Consider the following 7,337-nt stretch of genomic DNA (forward strand, 5'->3'; position numbering starts at 1 on the left):
TGGTGCCCAGCCGTGTGACTCAGTGGTTGCGCATCACCCATGAACCAAGAAGTCACTGGTTCGATTCTGGTCAGGGCACATCCCCCGTGGGGGGCATGCAGGAGGCAGTCAATCCTTATTTCTTTCTCATCATTGATATTTCTATCTCTTTATCCCTCTCCCTTCCTCTCAAAAATAAAATAAAATGGTAACCTGGTGCAACATATCCCATTGGTGGCTGAAACTGATTGGAAAAAGTGGGATCAGATCCGTAACTGACTGTCATGAAAGGAAGCATCTACTGGGAGAGCCCGGCTCATCAGGGCAGGGAAGGCTGTATCAGTGTCCACCCCTAATTACTCTTCAACCCTTTACAGTCATTTCATTGCATAGAGCCTGCACTTGGTGAGGCCACTAATTGCTGAAAGATGGACATTTCACAGACCTTATCTTATAGTCGTATTGGCAGAATTTGACATGATCGCTGAAATTTTCTTTTCTCACAATATCTTAGAGCTTCTCCTCCTTCTTTGCCTTCTTTGGCAGCTTTTTATTCGTAGATCTTTTAAAGAAACGAAAAGTAGCATGCACTGTTCTAGCTGTGTTATTGTTATGCTCATCTTACAGATGTGGAAACTAAGATAAATAACTTGCCTTACGTCACAATGCTGAGAACAGGCTGCCTGGCTCGAAAGCACGGTGCTCTGAAACACCACACTAATTTGCCATAAAGGTTGGTCTCCTGGGGGTTCTGGATCTGGGCTTCTTCTACTGCACACTTCCTGAGGGTTTCCATTTCCACCTGAGGACTTCCCTGCCTACCCAACCAGCCCTTTCTCTTGGGCTCCATGCCCACTTAACCATTCAATTACTAGACAACTGCATCTGAATATCCCATTGTCGCCTCAATATCAACTTGTCCAAAATGCAATTCACCATCTCCCTCCTAAGTCTCTTCCTATAATATCCAATGCAAAACAGCCAATGATATCTCCATTCACCCAAACATTCCAACCTGGAACCTGGATTTCATCCTCAAGTCAAAGTCAAAATTAAAATCCCAATGAGATACCATTTTACCTCCATTAAGATGGCTTAAAAAGAGAGAGAGAGAATATCAACAATTGGTAGCGATATAGAACCCTCATGTACTGCTGGGGTGTGTGTGTTTGGCGGGAGGGGGGTGGGATGTAAAATGGTATAGCCACTTTTAAAAATAGTCTTCAGAGTTCCTCAAAAACTTAAACATAGTCCTGTCCAGTGTGGCTTAGTTGGTTGAGCACAGTGCCATGCATCAAAAGGTCACTGGTTTGATTCCCAGTCAGGGCACATGCCCAAGGTTCGGGCTCAGTCCCCAGTACGGGCGTGCAGGAGGCAGCTGATCAATGTTTCTCTCTTACATGGATGTTTCTCTCTCTTGCTCTCTCCCCCTCTCCCTTCCTTCCTTTCTCTTTAAAACCAATAAAAACATATTTCAAAAAAAGTTAAACATAGTTATGATTTAACCCACCAATTCCACTCCAAGGTTTACCCGAGAGAAATAAAAGCATGTGTCCACCTGTATACTAATAACAAGTTGGAAACAACCCACATGTTCATCAGCTGATGAATGGACAAGTAAAATTTGGTATGTCCATACAACAGAATATTAGTAATACAATGAAGGACTTCTACATGCAACGACATGGATGAACCTTAAAAACATTATTTTAAGTGAGAGAAGGTAGTATATTCAATGATATATGAAAGACCACATCTTTTATGATTCCATTTATAAAATAGAATAGGCAAATCTATAGCAGATTAATGGTTGTCTAGGGTTGGGGAAAATGGGAGGATTAAAGGTTGACAGTTACTGGGTATGGGGTTTCTTTTTTGAAGTGATTTAAGTGTTCTGAAATTAGTGATGATGGTGGCACAACTTTATTAATATACTGAAAGCTCCTGAATGGTATACTTTAAGTGGGTGAGTTATATAGCATGTGAATTATATCTCAATGAAACTTTTACCAAATATTGGACACAGGATTTAAATAGATATTCCTCCAAAAAAGAATACAAATGGCCAATAAACACACAAAAAGATGCTCAACATCATAGCCATCAGAAAAATGCAAATCAAAGCTAATGCTAAGCTTCTGTTTCTTTTTCTTTTTTTAAATATGGTTTATTGATTTTCTACAGAGAGGAAGTGAGAGAGATAGAGAGTTAGAAACATCGATGAGAGAGAAACACCGATCAGCCGCCTCCTGCATGCCCCGCACTGGGGATGTGCCCGCAACCAAGGTACATGCCCTTGACCGGAATCAAACCTGGGACCCTTGAGTCCGCAGGCCGACGCTCTATCCACTGAGCCCAACCAGTTCTGGCATAAGCTTCTGTTTCATACACACTAAGATGGTATAATGAAAAAGACAGACAGTAACAATGTTGACGAGACTGTGGAGAAATTTCAGCCCGTACCATTGCTAATGGGAATGTAAATGGTGTAATGGCTATGGACAAGTTTGGCAGCTCCTTATCATTTGACTCGGCAATGCCATTCCTAGGTATATACCCTAGAAATGAAAACATATGTCCCCACAAAAATTATACACAAGTGTTTATAATACCACTACTCATAATAGCTAAAAGTGTGCATTAATTAATGAATAAACAAAATGTGGTATATCTGTACAATGGAATATTATTCTCAACAAAAAGGAATGAAGTATTGATACATGTTACAGCCTGGATGAATTTTAAAAACATTATGCTATGAGAAAAGCCAGTCACAAAAGGCCAAATAGTATATGTTCCATTATATGAAATGTTCGGAATAGGAAATTCATAGAGACAGTAGATTAGTGGTTGCTAAGGGCTGGGGCAGGGAGAAATGGAGAATGACTGCTAATGGATATGAAGTTTCTTTAGGGGTAATGAAAATATGCTGAAGTTAGATAGTGGTGATGGTTGTATAACCTTATGACTACACTAAAAACCATATAAATTATATAAATTATATCTCAATTTAAAAAAAATACATCAAATCTCATCATCCAAAAAGCATCACCATTACCATTATGGTAACATTCCAGATATCTTCCTATGCATGTATATGGCTAGAAAGGTGGATTGGATGGATGGATGGATAGCTATACTGATTGAATATGCAATCAATACTCTTTAAAAGAATGGGAAAATACAATAGATTCTGTGTTTATTTAAAAAGTATCTGGATATCTTCCTTTTGTGCCCATGTTGCAGAATCACCTCCCAAAATTCGGGTCCATGTGCCCGATGCCCTATTAGGCCAAAACATGGGGACACTGGTACTTGGAGTCAGAGAAAGGTTTATTGGCTCTGGCTAAGGCAAGAGGATGACAGGAGAACGAGATCTCTCAAACCCGGCTCTCTCAAAAAAACAGAAGTAGGGAGTTTTTATGCAGCTAGGGAGTAGGGGAGGGGAGGTTCCAGGGAACTGAGAGAGAAGTCTGTGTTTCTTTAGTCATAGATAACACTTTTTTCACATCAGAGTCCTGGGAGGCAGCAGCTGGTCACAGAAACCTTGAAGACATTCTTTCTTTCTGCAAAACAAACTCATAAATTCTCCACGTGACCCTGAAGTTATCTCCTCCTGCTTGACAAATAGACACCACATCAGCAACTTACGACTACATTCATGAGAACAAAAGGAGCTGAGCAGAAAGAGCGATTAACATGTGAACAAAGGCCTACTTAAGAACTAAATTATTTAATTCTATTCTACAGAAATACTAGGGGCATTAAAATCACGAGGGGCTGGGCTATAGCCACTGCTCACCCTTTGTCATTCTATCCTGTGCTGCAGGACAGTGACCTGCATAGATTGCTCGATTCAATCGGTTTCTAGCTGGGTTTAGCCAGTAAAAGTCACCGCAGGACACAGAAGCCTGGAGAAGTGAGGTGAGTACACTTAATCCCTCAGATTTCTCTTTGGGGGTTGGTCCCAGACTTCTTCATGCAGCTGCCCGCTCTGTGTTCTTGTGGCCTTTCCTTTCTCTTCTACCTTTGAGACTAAGTGGATACAGGTCTTAGCTGTCACTAGTTCTGCAATGCAGTAATCCCCCTTGTTGGTTTCTTTAAACCCTGCCCCTGCATTTGTAAATAGTACCATCATTAAACTCTCTTCAAATTCATGAGGAATTCAAGAACTTAAAAATATTTAGCTTAATTATGTAGTTAATAGGCTTGATAATTTTTTTTTTATTTTAATTAAATCTTTATTGTTCAGGTTACATTTGTTCCTCTTTTTCCCCCCCCCCATAACTCCCCTCCTCCCAGTTCCCGCCCCACCCTCCGCCCTCACTCCCCACCCACTGTCCTCATCCATAGGTGCACGATTTTTGTCCAGTTTCTTCCCGCATCTCCCATTCCCCTTTCCCCCCCAAGAATAGTCAGTCCATTCCCTTTCTATGTCCCTGATTCATTATAATCACCAGTTCATTCTGTACATCAGATTATTTATTCACTTGATTCTTAGATTCACTTGTTGATAGATGCATGTTTGTTGTTCACAATTTGTATCTTTACCTTTTTCTTCTTCCTCCTCTTAAAGGATACCTTTCAGCATTTCATATAATACTGGTTTGGTGGTGATGAACTCCTTTAGCTTTTCCTTATCTGTGAAGCTCTTTATCTGACCTTCAATTCTGAATGATAGCTTTGCTGGATAAAGTAATCTTGGTTGTAGGTTCTTGCTATTCATCACTTTGAATATTTCTTGCCACTCCCTTCTGGCCTGCAAAGTTTCTGTTGAGAAATCAGCTGACAGTCGTATGGGTATTCCCTTGTAGGTAATTGAGTCTCTTTCTCTTGCTGCTTTTAAGATTCTCTCTTTGTCTTTTGCTCTTGGCATTTTAATTATGATATGTCTTGGTGTGGTCCTCTTTGGATTCCTTTTGTTTGGGGTTCTCTGCGCTTCTTGGACCTGTAAGTCCATTTCTTTCACCAGGTGGGGGAAGTTTTCTGCCATTATTTCTTCAAATAGGTTTTCAATATCTTGCTGTCTCTCATCTTCTGGCACCCCAATTATTCTGATGTTTGTACGCTTGAAGCTGTCCCAGAGGCTCCTTACACTATCTTCATATTTTCGGATTCTTTTTTCATTTTGCTTTTCCGGTTGGGTGTTTTTTGCTTCTTCGCATTTCAAATCTTTGACTTGATTCTTGCGCTCCTCTGGTCTGCTATTGGGTGTCTGTATAATATTCTTTATTTCAGTCCGTGTATGCTTAATTTCTAGTTGGTTCTTTATCATAGCATCGAGGGTCTCATTAGTTTTCGTGACTCTCTCCTCAAGTTTATTGACAGCTTCTAGCACATTTTTGCAAGCCCTCAAAATTGCGATTTTTAGCTCTATATCCTCCATTTCTGTCATGTTTTTTTGTCTCCGCATTTTTTATGCTTTCTTGGTGCACCCCCTAGTGGTCTTTGTGCGCAGTCTTGTTCTAGTTGAGCCTTGATTGTTGTAGTTAATACTAGAGGGATTTGACCACCAGGCCGACTGGCTGTGTGAATCAGCTGTGTCTGATTCTGTCCTCTGGGGAGGTGCTAATCTAGCCTTTGCCTGAGGCGATCCGGCAAATGGCTCTGCGCAGGGCTTGGGCGGGGCGGGCTCAACAGGGCGGGCGGAGGGAGCGGTTATAGCCCCTCTCAGTCCCGTTCCCAGAGGCTCTGCTTCTCAGAACCCCAGGAACCGCTGCAAACCTCGGAGAGAAAGCTGCCTTCCAACTGATGCCAGACACTCCCGCTTCTCCCGTTTGAGTCCGAGTCCCCAGCGATTCGCCCGTATCTGGAGCTCAGAGTCTGAGACTCCCCCCTGACCGAAAACGACAACCGCGCTCTCAGCCACCAGCCCGCTTTGCGCGCGCACCTCCGCACCTGAGTATTTTCCACACTGCGCCTCCTCTGAGCCTCGGTGTGCTGTTATTTTTCCTTCTAGTTGAAGAGTCTCTCCTCAGCCAGCCTTCCTGTGGTTCTGGGTGATGTCTGTTCCGTCTTTTAGTTGTATTTTTGAAGTGGTTGTTTGCGGCAGCAGTCTCCGGTGTTTACCTATGCCGCCATCTTGGTCTCTCCCTAGGCTTGATAATTAATGCATGTAAAAAGCTATTGTTCCAGGAACTAAAATGTACAACGGCCTATCCCCAGGACTCCAGGAAACCTGGAAGCAATTTGACCCTTGTGCCCAGGAGGAATGGACACAATCAAGATGGTATCCAAGCCACTGTGCTCCAGGAAGAGACTTTCCGGCAGCCCAGGTCACTGTCAGCAGATGAAGGGATGCTCAGAAAATCACCTGACTGCAGCTTTTATCTGACTAACCCTTTCCCCTGAATTTCAAACCCTTTACTTCTCCTACACTTTTCTTCTCCTTATAAAAAAAAAAAAGGGCAGACTTGAACCTGGCTGGTGTGGCTCAGTGGTTGAGCTTCAACCCATGCATGAACCAGGAGGTCATGGTTCTATTGCAGGTCAGGGCACATGCTTGGGTTGCAGGCTCAGTTCCCAGTAGGAGGCAGCCGATCAATCATTCTCTCTCATCATTGATGTTTCTCAAAAAAAAAAAAAAAAGGCCGACTTGAGATGTAGGATGGGTACATAACCTGCCATCTTCTCATATCGCTGGCCATCTGAATAAAGCACCCATTAAGATTCAATTCTCGTTTCTACCTATAGGTGCTGGTAGCATGAACACTGACTTTTCAGGTTTCAAAATTACCCCATTTTAATATCCCAGGAACTAGACTCCTACAAAGTTTTAAACATGTGTTAATCAGTGTTAGTATAAATCAGCAGTACATTTAATAGTTATAAAATTGTACTAAGATTAAAACTGATTTGATAGTATTATTATCAATCAGTTTTTAATTTAATACAAGAAAAAAGAAATTAAAGTGAAATTAAAGGAATTGTTGAACTTTAAATACTTCCTTACCAGAAAAGATATTGTTTCCCCAAAGCTACTTCATTCGTTAGAGGTCAAGAGCTATTGTTTTTTTTGTTTGTTTGTTTGTTTTTTAATATATTTTATTGATTTTTTACAGAGAGGAAGGAAGAGAGATAGAGAGTTAGAAACATCGATGAGAGAGAAACATTGACCAGCTGCCTCCTGCACATCTCCTACTGGGGATGTGCCCGCAACCCAGGTACATGCCCTTGACCGGAATCAAACCTGGGACCTTTCAGTCCGCAGGCTGACGCTCTATCCACTGAGCCAAACCGGTTTCGGCAAGAGCTATTGTTTAGATTGAAATATTACTTCTTAAAAATTCTCGATATTTTTTATTGATTTCAAAGAAAAAGAAAGGGAGAGAGAGAGAAACATCAATGATGAGAGAGAA

This window comes from Myotis brandtii, unplaced genomic scaffold (genome assembly GCF_000412655.1).
Source record: "Myotis brandtii unplaced genomic scaffold, ASM41265v1 scaffold17, whole genome shotgun sequence".
Classification (NCBI taxonomy): domain Eukaryota; kingdom Metazoa; phylum Chordata; class Mammalia; order Chiroptera; family Vespertilionidae; genus Myotis; species Myotis brandtii.